The sequence below is a fragment of the Saccopteryx leptura genome, chromosome 1 (assembly GCF_036850995.1).
Source record: "Saccopteryx leptura isolate mSacLep1 chromosome 1, mSacLep1_pri_phased_curated, whole genome shotgun sequence".
Classification (NCBI taxonomy): domain Eukaryota; kingdom Metazoa; phylum Chordata; class Mammalia; order Chiroptera; family Emballonuridae; genus Saccopteryx; species Saccopteryx leptura.
In genome coordinates this window covers 158,260,768-158,275,308 of record NC_089503.1, presented here as the reverse complement: position 1 = coordinate 158,275,308, position 14,541 = coordinate 158,260,768, and the positions used below count along the sequence as shown (strand labels likewise).

The following is a 14,541-nucleotide window of genomic DNA, read 5'->3' as shown; positions in this document are numbered from 1 at the left end:
TAAGCTATATCTATATAATAGACATATAGAGATATAACAGATATGGATAAAGATATCCATGATTACATGACACCAAACTCCCCGCAGTGACCCTTTTCAGATTTAAGAGAGAAGCTGCTTGAAATTGAAAACAAACAACTAATTACAAGCTCTTCAAAGTATATACCCTCCAGCTACAGAGCACAGGGTGGGACATCCACAGGACAGTGAGGTTAGCAAAGAGCCCATCTCATCTCTACCCAGGCTTATCCGCCTCCTGTTCCCCCACCGCAGGCAACCACTGCCCTAACAATCCAGGTCATTAACTCGGTCAGTGTTATTGTTTCTCATTTAAATCCTCTCAAAGAACACAGAACAGAATAGACATTTTACTCTAACATAGTCTCAATTTTTTCAAAAGCTTGACATGAGTGAGAAAAAGCGCAGTGAATAAGACTGCAAAGAGTATTGTGAAATTGTTGTTCATTTCTGCTTTCTTTCCTTAACTTTTGCCCTCCTATTAAAGTGACCACTGAGTTACCTCATCTTTCCATCTGTCTACCCACGGTTGTTTGTGCACATTAAGCTATACGGTTAACAAATTCATTGGTGAATTCACATTTAACCCTAAATCTCAGCAGAAGAGAAAAAAGAATTTTTCTTCTCCCACCCCCAAAAAAGTATGAAGAAATTATTTTCCATCATTAAAAGCAGGAGAGATAAAAAAAATAAAACTGATCCCAAAGTCAAGAGACTATTTTTATATGTAAAAGAATATATATACTTTAGCCAGACATGGAAACATCAGTAATTCCCCTTGGAAACCAAATTTCCACTCTGGTGACTGAGAGCTGAGTCAGTTCGAACGTGACACCTCTGGAATGCCACTGGCTACGGAAGTGTGCTGCAGCCCGTGTGGTCACCGACGCTGAGCTCACAGTCCTGAAAGAGGGCCCTCCCAGGGATACCCCCTGGGTGCTGCGTGAGGTCACAGCAGGTGGAGCATTTCCATTCCACTAAAAGAAAGAATGTGTCTTCACCTTGCCAGGAAGAAGAATCCCGCAAGCTTCTAATCAGGCAATTCTTTCAGGGTGACTCACCCGTAATCGCTAGGCACAGGTCAAGTTCACAGGAAGGAGATACACATTTGGTTTCTGAATCCCCATAGCCAACTCAACTCCAAACACCCTTTAAATGTCAAAGAAAAAAAAAGAAATGTGTGTGTGTGTGTGTGTGTGTGTGTGTGTGTGTGTATTTGTTTGATATATGAGTTGACTGACTTACGAGTTTGGTTACAGAATGAATTAAACTTGTATCTCAAGGTACCACTGTATTGAATTGTATGCTCACCACACAAACTCATATTATCTTTCTTCACCATATCTTTGGCCCCATTTACCTTTTACCACCTTCCATAAACTTCTTCTGGTTACCACCATATTATTCTCTATGTCTATGAATTTCAATTTTATATTCCACACATGAGTGAAATCATATGGTTCTCAGCTTTTCCTGACTTATTTTGCTTAGCGTAATGTTCTCAAGGTTCATTCATGTTGTCACAAAAGGCATTATCTCATCTTTTCTTATGGCTGAGTAGTATTCCATAATATATATACATATATTCTTTATCTAATCCTCTATCAAAGGTTAATTTGGTTGTTTCCATGTCTTGGCTACTGTGAATAATGCTACAATAAAGAAAGAGGTGCATATATCTTTGTGAATAAATATTTTTTGAGTTTTTTTAGGTAGATACTCAGAAGAGAAACAGTTACATTATATGATAACTTTGTTCTTAATTTTTTGAGGAACTGCCAGAACGTTTTCCACAGTGGCTGTGCCAGTCCACATTCCCCATTAGCACAGAATGAGGGTTCCATTTCCTTCAAAGCCTCTACAACACTTATTACAGGCTACCTTGTTGATAATAGTCATTCCAAGAAGCGTGAGGTGCTATCACATTTTAACATCAATTTGCATCTCCTTAAGAGCTAGTAAAGTTGAACACCTTTGTATATATTTGTTGGTCATTTGTATATTCTCTTAAGAAAGATATCTGTTCAGGCTTATTTTATAATTAGATTGTTTGTTTCCTTGGTGTTGAGTTGTATGAGTTCTTTGTGTATTTTGGATATTAATCCCTTGTCAGAGCTGTTGTGTGCAAATATTATCTTCTATTCGGTCAGTTGCCTTTTTTGTTGTTGTCAGTTTCTTTTGCTGAGTAAAAACTTTTTAGTTTGATATAGTCCCATTTATTAATTTTCATCTCTCCTTTAGGATCAAATGCATAACATGTTTTCTTTGACCGCTTTTATAGGATCTTTAAGTGCCTATTCTGTGCGACATGTTGTACTAAGCCTTGGCTAGAGAATGCTTAACATGAAAAAAAAGAAAAAAACAAAACCCTACATTCTTGAGTCAAATGGAAAGAGAAGAGAAAGAGAACTGAGAAAGTTCTAAGAAGGAGACGGGCCTGACCTGTGGTGGCACAGTGGATAAAGCATCGACCTGGAAATGCTGAGGTCGCTGGTTCGAAAAACCCTGGGCTTGCCTGGTCAAGGCACATATGGGAGTTGATGTTTTCGGCTCCTCCCCCCTTCTCTCTCTCTGTCTTTCTCTCCTCTCTCTCCTCTCTCTCGGTCTCTCTCTCTCCTCTCTAAAAAAAAAATGAATAAATAAAAAAATGAAAAAAATATTTAAAAAAAAAAAAAAAGAAGGAGACGGACAGGGTAGGCTTTACCCAGGCAAGTGTCCTGCTCTGATTTTTAGCGTGCTTGTGAAAATGCAGGTTCCACTTTAATAGGTCAAGGGTGGGAACCAGGGTCATGACTTTCCCGCAGGACTCTAAGGTCTGCTGCATATCCATGAACCACATTTTTGGATAACCAAGGCCCTAGGGTCCCTCCCCATCAGTGGTTCTCCAAGCGTGGTCACCAGACCAGCAGCTTTAATGTTTCCTAGAAACCTGTTGGCAATACAGTCTCCCAGATGTACTGAATGAGGTCTGGTGTGGGGCCCAGCGATCTGTACTTTAACTGTCCCCCAAGATGATCTGGATGGCTACTAAACCCCAATACAGAAGCCACTAGCCACGTGTGAACTGAACCATGCTGCAAGTGCAGATTACATACCAGCATTCAAGGATTTGAAAAGAAGGATGGAAAATGCCTCCTTAATAAATTTTATGTTGAGTGCAGGTTGAAGTACTATTTTGCCTATATTGGGTTAAATTAGCTTTATTATTAAAATTGGCTCTACCTGTTGTTGTTTTTTTATTTTAATGTGGCTACCAAAATTCTTTTAATTCCATATGTGGTCAGCCTTGCATTTCCATTGGCAGTGCTGCGGTGAACTTTGAGAATTATTGCTGTAGAGCAGCAATTGTCAACCTTTGTCATCTTGTGGCACACAACGGATTACTGAAATTCTGCAGCATACCAAATTATCTATTTTTTGCTGATCTGACAAAAAAGCATAATTTCAATTCATTTACACCAGACAGCTATTGTTGTTTTGGCTATTGTCATTTTTTTTTATATTTGATAGTCTGAGGGGGAAGAGGTCAGTGCCCCTGACTGAATAGTTAGGTAGTGCATCTTTTAAACATTCTTGTGTCACATGGGTTGAAAGTCTCTGTTGTAGAGCAACAGTTTCCCACTGGGACCATTCTGTTCCCCAAAGGCCATTTGACAATAAGGACAGGGGTGCTGCGGGCATCTAACAGACCAGGGCGGGGGTGCAGCTAATGTCCTATGGTGCTCCGGCCAGTCCTCCACAGCAACAATTTACCCTGTTCAAACACCAATCAGTGGTGTTGAGGATGAGAAATACGTCCCAGCACAATGACTCTGCACATTCGCCTTACTCAGGGAGAGTTCATAAAGCCCGTGACCTGTGCCGAGGCTAATTAAATCAGAATCTGTGTCACAGAGGCTGTGGCATGGCTTGTTGATTTTGTTTTGCTTTTTTAAATCCCCCAGGAGCCTAATGTACAGCCAAGGTCGAGAACCACTGGTGGAGAAGGAAAGACAGAGGCCTCACTCATTTATAAAAGCCCCGTGCTGCCGGCACCAGACCTGAGAGTCTGCTGTCAGTCACGTTTCCAGTTGATGCTAAGGCCGCTGGTCAGGTGTCCTGTGGAGCACGTTACATCCTATTCAACATAGCGCTCGGGGTTTCTGTTAAATAGCCCAGCACAGAGAGAATGCAGAAGCCCTCACTGGACTGGGGCAGCTGCTTCCTGTACAGGACAGGACAGGACAGCCCACGACCAGCAGCCACCCTTGACTGGAACCTGACACTCTAGCCAAGTGACTTCCCCATTTCGTTGAAGCAGACACAGCTCTTTTGGGGCACGGGGGAGGGTATAGAGGTCTTTCTGCCCCACATTGCAAGCAGGAAACAAATATTTTAGTTATAGCTTCATAAAACCTTTTCACTTGACTCTTCAATTTCTGCCAACACACATTTCAAATCACTATAAAACAAGTTTTCACAGATCATAAATTATACAGATCAATAACTTGTCCCTAAAAACTAATTCCTATGAAAGCAGAAGCCAGGGGAAAGTGGAGCTTTAAATATTATAGGGTTCCCTACCCCATAAATAACATTTGAAATCTATATAAATCTAAAATAGAAGGCCCTCCACGCTCACACACACAGACCCACTCACACAGACACGCACAGGAACACGTTGCCGAATACTGTCCCTCTCTCTGCTCCAGTTACGTGGCCTACCTTGTCTCCCCACCCCCCAGACTCCGGGCAGCCGTAGGGCCTGTGCTCTAAGGTCCTTTTCTCACCGTTATTTGAACGGATGGCTTCCCACCCCTCCTGGTCTTTGCTCATGGGCCATCTTCCTTCTCTGATATCCATACTGCTCTTCTCAACCACTTTTCCTTTGCCTGTTTTCAGTTGCACCCACTGCGTCTCACCAGCACCCTGGCTTTACCTACTGTTCATTGTCTGTCTGCCTCTCATGTGGGAATCTGAGCTCCACAAGGGAAAATCTTTGCTTTGTTCATTGACATGACTCAAATGCCTAAAATTATGTGTGGCACAGAGTAGGCATGCAATAAATAGTTATTGATGAAATAGGTGTTTTTTTTTTTAATCCCAGAAGACTTAATTTTTCTCACTACTTTATTGCTTTTATGAAATAATTACTTCCAAAATTCTTTTTTGGCATCTGTGTCTTGGCTGTGCCCTACACAGACAATGAGAAAGCCTATTCGCCGGCCATCGTCAGTTCACCTGAGGATGCAAGCACCTTCTGGAACTGAGATGTGGCCGCTGTGACGGCACCACGGGGAATGATGGGAAATGGTCATGGCCAAGATCAAAGAGGTCTACAGAAGGCGTATCTGTTAACCGGCCTGTGAGCTGGGGTGAGGCATATGAGTTATGTTTCCAGCTGTTCAGAAAGCCACCGGAGGTCTCAGTCAGTAGGCAGAGGTATTGAGCATGATAACTTGGGATCGATAAGGCCTACTAAACTATACTGAAGGTCCCATTGCTCACATGTCCAGTTCAATCTGTCCCTGATCATCTAGAATGCACAGCTTGACAGGCATGGCCATGCTGGGAGTCCCGTATCAACTACAAGCACAGAGTTGACCCTTAGTCTGATTTTCTCCCTAAACTTCAACTGAAGCAACGTGCTGTAAGAGATTAAGTACAGAAACAGGTATGAGAATATGACTGTCTTCTATTAAGCCAGCCATTAAAGAAGATATGCAAAAAAAAGGTAAAATAAAGAGACTTGCAAGAAAAGTAAAACGATGTTATTATCCCCACTATTTTGGAAGGGAATTTGGAAAATAATTGTTTTTCATAAAAACATGTTATTTATATTAACACGCAACAAGTTTATTATTTTAAACAAAATAAATAAAATTTCTGTTTTACTTTTTAATGCAGTATGTATTAATCAGTGTAACTCAAGTAAACAACAACAGCTTTGAAGAGTGTAAACGTGTCTGGAGATCAGAAAGGTTGAGAACTGCTCTATTTGAACAAAGTACAACAAAGACTGAAAAGCCTCTTGTGGGAAACAAACTTTTCAAGCAAACTGTGTGGTAAGCCGGATGGATTAGACTGATAAGAAAGAAGTCAACCTGCTTATAAAAACAAATAAACAAAACCAAAATTAGGCTCTCAATGTTCTCTATATTGTGGCTATTTACCCCGGCAGAAATAAGAGAACTGATGAAAACAGGCACACTCCCCACAGAGGACCCTGCTGTTGTCTCTGCCTGGAATGATCTTCTACCAGATAGCCACGTGACTGGTTTCCTCTCTTCTCCCCAGTCCGTTACCAAAAACTATCAACACAGTGAAGCCCACCCAGATGAGCCGAGTCAAAACTGCAACCCACCCACTCTGTACACACACACTTCCAACTCCCTTCATCCAGCTTTGCTTTTGCTTTTTCCCTGACACTCAGCATCTGCTAAACGCCACGGAACCCATTTGTTTGTTTCTCCACTGATGCCACCTGCCCTTGCCAGGGTGTCCTGAGGCGGGTGAGGGAAGGCTTTTCATCTGTTTTGTTCTCTCTCCCAATTATCTGTTCTAGAGCAGTGCCAATACAATAAACATTTGTTGAAAGGAAGGACACAGGGCTTTGCAGATAGGGACAGTGGAGCTCAGGAGGTCAAGACTGGCGGTCGGACTTACGCAGAATCTGGATCTGAATCCTGGCTTGGAACACCGCCAGGTTCATCATCTCCAGCAAATCATTAAACCCTTTTGCCCTCAATTTTCTCATGGGAAAGATTTACCTCACAGGATTGCGGTGAGAATGAAATAATACCTGAGCATTGCATACCACCTGTTCCTTAGTAATTGATCATTAATCCCACTGCTATGGTCATTGCTTCATTATTAGCTACTTGATCTTTAATGCTCCCAGGAGCCAGAATCCAGGCTTTCCTGATTGGATTAAAGGATATAAACAGCCTCAGGTTCACTTTGAGCTACATAAAGAGTAGCTCAATATTCCATTGCTCAAGAAAATATCTTTCTAGACTCAGGGAATATAAAGAAAACAGATCTATCTCCTAACAGGTCAGTGCTATGACTGTGTGTCATGAGAGCTTAATTGTTAGTTCAATCTTTATTTTATCTCAATAAGTAGGAAAACAAAGGTTTTTGATAAAGAGGATTTCTAAACATCACATACCTTGTTGATATAGAGCAGAACCTAAAAACCAGGGTTCAGGATTCCCACTCCTACCAGCATAAAAGTGTAGATTGGGACCCTCAAAACCCCAGACTTCCTCCCTGTCCAAGGTCAGCATAGAGAAGCAGAAGCTAACTGCACCATGTCGAGGACAGTCTCAGGGTGCCTCTCCATCAGCAGCCACTGAGAAAGCTGGCCTGTCATCTTTGTAATTCATAATTAATGGTTTGCACAAGAACAAACATTGGACAAATAAGTCCTGCCATACACCAAAAGAACACTGAGTTCCTTCATATAACCACATAAAAGATTCTAATCAAGGAAAGATAAGTCTGTCAAGTAATTGCTGCACAGTTTGGGTTTTTTTTTATAACCTTAGTATAGTAATTTTAGATTTCAAACTGTAGCTATAAATGGTGCATTGGGATCAAAATTCTTTAACCAATATAGTCAACTATTTGGGCTGATTTTTTCCCTGATTATTGCTCAAAAGTGTCAAAAATAGTAAAAACCCATGGGATTTAGTTCTGTTGCTGGTAGCACCTCCTAACGACATATTAAAAATTGGTGCTCATATGTATATGTAGGTAATTATAAAGTTGGCTCTTCCACTTGTGTAGACAAATGACCAAATGACACGAACTAAAAGAGAAGCTGGGCCCTGGCCGGTTAGCTCAGTGGTAGAGCGTCGGCCTGGCATGCGGAAGTCCCGGGTTCGATTCCCGGCCAGGGCACACATGAGAGGCGCCCATCTGCTTCTCCACCCTTCCCCCTCTCCTTCCTCTCTGTCTCTCTCTTCCCCTCCCACAGCTAAGGCTCCATTGGAGCAAAAGATAGCCCGGGCACTGGGGATGGCTACTTGGCCTCTGCCCCAGGCGCTAGAGTGGCTCTGGTCGCAACAGAGCAATGCCCCGGATGGGCAGAGCATCACCCCCTGGTGGGCATGCCGGGTGGATCCCGGTCGGGCGCATGCGGGAGTCCATCTGACATCCTCCCTGTTTCCAGCTTCAGAAAAAATAAATAAATAAAAAATAAAAAAGAAGCTGTATAAAAATTTATATATGCAAGATGTGACAGCTTGGTCTCTGATCAAGCTTCAAAAAAATATGTATTACTAAAAATAAACCCAGGCAGCAAACAAAACAGTTGTTATGGAAACATTTTTGAATCACTGAAAGCAAATTAAAGATTCTTTGTATTTGCCAAACATTACCGCTCAGACTCCACTGTGTGACACATGCCTGCCCAAGTCAGCATCCTAAACTAGAAGGAACGCAGCCTCATGATGGACCTCCAAGATGGTGAGCACAGAGTAATAGGAAAGTCCCCACTGGCCGCTGATTGTGAAGTTCTTCACCTGGAGATCCTAATCTTTAACCCATCTTAAATTCATTCATTCATTTATTCAACAAATATTTACTAAGCAAGTCAGGTTTGAAATATGTGGAAGTCCAAGATGAATGACAATTTGATATATTACCCAGTTCAGAAGTAGAAAAGAGAGAGTCTGGACCAAGTCTGTTTTGAAAGTGATGGGTTCATAAGGAACTGAAACTAAAAGCATCCTTGTTTAACTGGGGTAGATGTCTCCCTCACCACTGTGCAAAGGCTGAGCATACTATATACAGGGTTGACTTAAGAAGAAAACAAACAGGAAATGTATACATTGTGCTAACAGATTAAATCTAAGTTTCAGGAGGGGAATAGGAAATGTAAGCAGTAATTTCATTGTGACTCAACAGGAAGCATGTGATCAAGGAGGGGCAAACAGTGTCCAGAACCAATGATTAGTACTATATAAATGAGGTCCTGAGTCTTAAGAATATCGGGGCATCCGCTGAAGAAAACAATCATGGTATCATCGTAGATGACTCTTGTCTAAGCAGACATTAGGACATCTCAGTAATAAAGTCTGTTATTTCCACCCCATTTTTTTATACTCCAACAGACAATACCTAGACCAAGCCAACACAGAAAATACAACAGATTAGGTGGATCCGAGAAAACGACAAGTGATAGGATAACAATAAGTTTGGGCCATTCTAGCCTTGTGGAAACCAAATGAATAAAGGTTGCCTGTTTAGCTTGGGAAAAGTGAGGGAATGAAGAGGATTTGGCAATGCAGCTTACTTTCCCACATTGCAAATAAGACTCCGGAAGACTTCTTTAGTTTTTGGAGGCCTGAACTTCTGTCCCCCAGCTCCCAAATCATGGCAGTCAGCTAATTTCTTAAGTAATTCCACAAAAATAGTTCAGACCTACTCATTCATTTTTATCTGTTCACATGTTTCCCCAGTTTTTTGCCCTAAGGGGACACCATATATCGTGGTTAGGGGCATAGACTCTGAAGTTGGACAGCCTAGCTCAGAATCAGACCTCCCATGCTGGTTGTGTGATCTTAGAAGAGTTCATATTGCTAAACATCAACTTCCTCATCTGTAAAAGGAGGAAGAGAGCAGGAAACTACCACTAGGAATTGTTGTGAGGCTTTAAAAAGGCCACTACATGGTAAGAGTTCAGTAACCTTGGCCATGGTGAGCATACGGTGTCCTTAGCAAAGGGACATGTGGGGCCAGTGGCCATCACCAGCCTGAAGAGAGCACAGGAGCAGAGCATTTTCAATATTTCATTGTTCTTCTCACTGGGCATCATCTTACACAAACTCAAACCTTGATGTACATGTGCTCTGTAACTCATCTCTCTACATGGCCTCAGACTGGCCCTGTGAAGTTCTAAATGTCTTCTCTCACCTGGGATCATGCTCACATCCAGGAGGATTACGTCTTCATTTTCTTCATGAGCTAGGCTCCAAGTAAGTCAGTTCCCATTCTTGCGCTTCCTTTGAAGTCCAGGAAGTCGGACTCCACACCCAAATTCTCACCTCCAGCATCACCCAGTGGGGGCATGGACAGTGTGGTCCTCAGGGCACTGCCCTGTGCTGCTGGCTGACTGGCCAAAGTGAAGCAGCCATGAGAAACACGATTTTGAGAATGACTCCCAGGGCAGTGAAGGCTTCCTGACCCAAGGGGCCCTGGTGGCCATGGTTAACTTGGTCTCCTTCCAGACTGACCAGTTCCTGGACAAGAAACTATTCTTGAATCCATAGGGGAGAAAACTTATAAGACACTTTAATGATTCCTTGCTGCATGCTCAGAATGCACTCATTATGATCAGGGTATAAGAATCAATTAGACCTTCTAATTATAAAGCCAAAGATAAATATCGAGTAAAACAAACAAACAAACAAAGTGTTATTAAGTGAGAAAAAACAATAACAGGAAGTAGTCACCTCTTCTGACCTTTTGGGTACCTTTGGTCAGGATCTTGAATCTGTTTAGCCTGGAGCCCCAATACACCATGATCTTATAACCTTGTACCAGGCTGGATAAAGATCCTCAGGACCATTGTTGTAGCTTGAATTATTGGTGCTTAAAATACTGGGTGCAGGCTCCCTCTAGTCCAAAGCTGAGATGCATCGTGAAAATATGCTCCTTTGGGGGAAATGGTACAATCAACCCTTCTCTCTGAGGCTTTCCTTTGGAGGTCTCCTATGCAGAGGGCAGGGGGGCTGCAAGGCCATTTAATGACCTGGAAATCTACCCTGTTTCTTCCCTCCCCCCAATCTACCATTCCAATGATGCTGGAAATTGCTGTAAAGAAGACTGTGCCCACCTAGATCAATGGAACAGAACAGAGAACCCAGAAATAAACCCACAGCTCTATGGACAACTGATATTTGACAAAGGAGGTAAGAGCATACAATGGAGTAGAGACAGCCTCTTTAATAAATGGTGTTGGGAAAATTGGACAGCTACCTGCAAAAAAATGAAACTAGACCACCAACTTAACACCATTCAAAAAAAATAAACTCAAAATGGATAAAAGACTTAAATGTAAGCCGTGAAACCATAAGCATCCTAGAAAAAAACATCATAGGCAATAAGCTCTCCGACATCTTTCGCAGCGATATATTTGCTGATGTATCTCCATGGCAAGTGAAATAAAAGGCAGGATAAACAAATGGGACTTTATCAAACTAAAAAGTTTTTGCAAAGCTAAAGACAACAAGAACAGAATAAAAAGACAAATTACACAATGGGAGAACATATTTGACAGTACATCTGATAAGGAGTTAATAACCCAAATTTATAAAGAACTTGTAAATCTCAACACCAGAAAGACAAACAATCCAATCAAAAAATGGGCAAAAGAAATGAATAGACACTTCTCCAAAGAGGACACACAGATGGCCAATAGGCATATGAAAAAAATGTTCAACTTCACTAATGATTAGAGAAATGCAAATTAAAACCACAATGAGATATCACCTCACACCAGCCAGAATGGTGCTCATCAACAAAACAACACAGTATAAGTGCTGGCAAGGATGTGGAGAAAAGGGAACCCTCCTGCACTGCTGGTGGGAATGCAGACTGGTGCAGCCTCTGTGGAAAACAGTATGGAGATTCCTCAAAAAACTGAAAATCGAACTACGTTTTGACCCAGCCATCCCACTTTTAGGAAGTGGGATGGCTGGGTCAAAACACCAAGAACACCATAGAACTGTTCCAGAAGGAGAAATGCACCTCCATGTTTATGGCAGCATTGTTCACAATAGCGAAGATCTGGAAACAGCCCAAGTGTCCGTCAGAGGACGAGTGGATTAAAAAGCTTTGGTACATATTTACTATGAAATACTACTCAGCCATAAGAAATGATGACATCGGATCATTTACAATAACATGGATGGACCTTGATAACATTATACGGAGTGAAATAAGTAAACCAGAAAAAACTAAGAACTATATGAACCCATACATAGATGGGACATAAAAATGAGACTCAGAGACATGGACAAGAATGTGATGGTGGAGATGACGTCAGAGTAATGGCGGGGTAGGAAGCGATTCCGATAAATCTCGCCCAAAACTCAACAAGATCTTCAACCAGAAACAGAAAAACCTATACTTGGAGCCTCCAGATGCTTCACAATACACCCAAAGAGACTTATCAACTGCAAACCTCTACCTGAGCGTGCCAAAGGGGCAGAACCCGGGGTACAGAGTCACCGACCAGGAAGAGGGAGAGAAAAGAAAAAGCAAGAAGATAACCTCTCAAAATCAAGAATAAACTGCAGACTTTATAACCTATCCCATTTTATTATATTTGTTCGTTTCTTTCTCTTATCTTCATTCTTGATACTTTTTTTCCTCCTCCAATTTGGCCGATTAACTCTCTGCTGGTCTTACTCTCTCCTCTCCTTGAACTACACTACCCATAAGTGTTACATCTCCCATTATCTTTTCTCTTCTCTTCCTTTCTCTCTATGAGCATTGCACTCCAAAACCCTTAACTCTCTCTCTCTCTCTCCTTTCTTTTTTCTTCTATTAGTGGTTCCTTCTTTTTTTCTCTCTCTCTCTTTCTTTTCTCCCTCTATATTAGTTTCTTCCTTTCTCCTTTACATTTCCTCTCATTCAAACCTCAATAACAAACAAATTATCTTATCTGGGACTCAAACTTATGTTTGTGGCATTTTGGGGGGGTTTTACTTCACCTTTTTAACTCACTAGCAGTGCTCCCATCCCTGGCTCTCCATTTTATCTAGTTCTTGTTCCACTAAATACAATAGTAATTTTTTAATTTGTCTCCCCATTTTTCCGTTTTCCTCTTATTCCTCTCATCATAACTCTTAGACAACCAACACCTAAAAGCAAATCATTTTATTCTTGACCCAAATTTTTTCCTTATTTGCTTTTTGTGGGTCCATACGCTCTTTTTTTTTTCTTTTTTTTTTTTTTCTTTCTTTTTCTCATTTTTCTTTTCTTTTTTTTTTTTTTTTTGCCCCTTTATTACTTTTCCCCAATTCAGGCCCTCCATCACAGGCATTGTTTGTTATAATTCACAGCTCACCACAAGATTTTCTCAAGAAAGAGGGGAGAGGAGAGGAGAGGAAAAAAGGAGGGGGGGAATAATTTCTTTTTTTAAAAAAATTTTTATTTTATTTTATTTTTCTTTATTTCATTATTAATTTTTTTAAAAAAAAACAACTATTTGCAATTTTTTATTTTTTTTATTATTTTTTTTAACTTTTTATTCTTTATTAAATCTCATTAATACTATCAACAAAACCACCCTCAGATGCCATTAAGGAAGAGAAAATCGAATATCATGGATACAAAAGAAAGAGAGGTAACACAGCTAGATGAGGAAAAATTTATGGAGAAAAAATTTAATATATTGGAAACCTTGGAGCTAAATGACAGAGAATTCAAGATAGAAATCCTAAAACTCCTCCGAGATATACAAGAAAACACAGAAAGACAATTTAGGGAGCTCAGAAAACAAATCAATGAACACAAAGAATATATGTCCAAGGAAATTGAAACTATAAAAACAAATCAAACAGAGATGAAAAACTCAATTCACGAGCTGAAAAACGAAGTAACAAGCTTAGCTAATAGAACAGGTCAGATAGAAGAGAGGATTAGTGAAATAGAAGACAAGCAACTTGAGGCACAGCAGAGAGAAGAAGAAAGAGACTCAAAAATTAAAAAAAATGAGATAGCCCTACAAGAATTATCTGACTCCATCAAAAAGAATAACATAAGAATAATAGGTATAACAGAGGGAGAAGAGAGAGAAAATGGAATGGAGAACATACTCAAACAAATAATAGATGAGAACTTCCCAAGCCTGTGGAAAGAACTAAAGCCTCAAGTTCAAGAAGCAAACAGAACTCCGAGTTTTCTTAACCCCAACAAACCTACTCCAAGGCATATCATAATGAAATTGACACAAACCAACAGCAAAGAAAAAATTCTCAAGGCAGCCAGGGAAAAGAAGAATACAACATATAAAGGAAGGCCCATTAGATTATCATCAGATTTCTCAGCAGAAACTCTACAAGCTAGAAGAGAGTGGACCACAATATTTAAAATCCTGAAAGAGAGGAACTTTCAGCCACGAATACTATACCCATCAAAGCTATCCTTCAAATATGAAGGGGAAATAAAAACATTCACAGATACAGAAAAGATGAGGGAATTTATCATCAGAAAACCCCCACACCAGGAATTACTAAAGGGGGTTCTCCAATCAGATATAAAGAACAAAAAAAAAAAAACAGAGCCACAAGTAAAAGCTCCAAGAAGAACACAATAAAACCAAATTTAAACTGTGACAACAACAAAAAGAAAGAGGGGGAGAAGATGGAGATTAACAGTAGCAAAGGACGATGGAGTGCAAAAGTACTCACAAAATAGTTCACTACAATGAACAGGGTAGGGACCCTTTTCATTACTCAAAGGTAACCACCATTGAAAAAACCACCACAGAAGCACATGAGATAAAAAAGATAGCAACAGAGGAAAGAT

General features: G+C 40.7%; 1 non-coding gene across 1 annotated transcript; it reads left to right on the top strand.

Annotated features, from left to right (window-relative positions):
* The first annotated feature begins 7,826 nt into the window (after positions 1-7,826).
* Positions 7,827-7,902, top strand: TRNAA-GGC (transfer RNA alanine (anticodon GGC)). Its single transcript has one exon. It is a non-coding gene; the product is annotated as a tRNA-Ala (tRNA).
* The last annotated feature ends 6,639 nt before the right edge of the window (positions 7,903-14,541 follow it).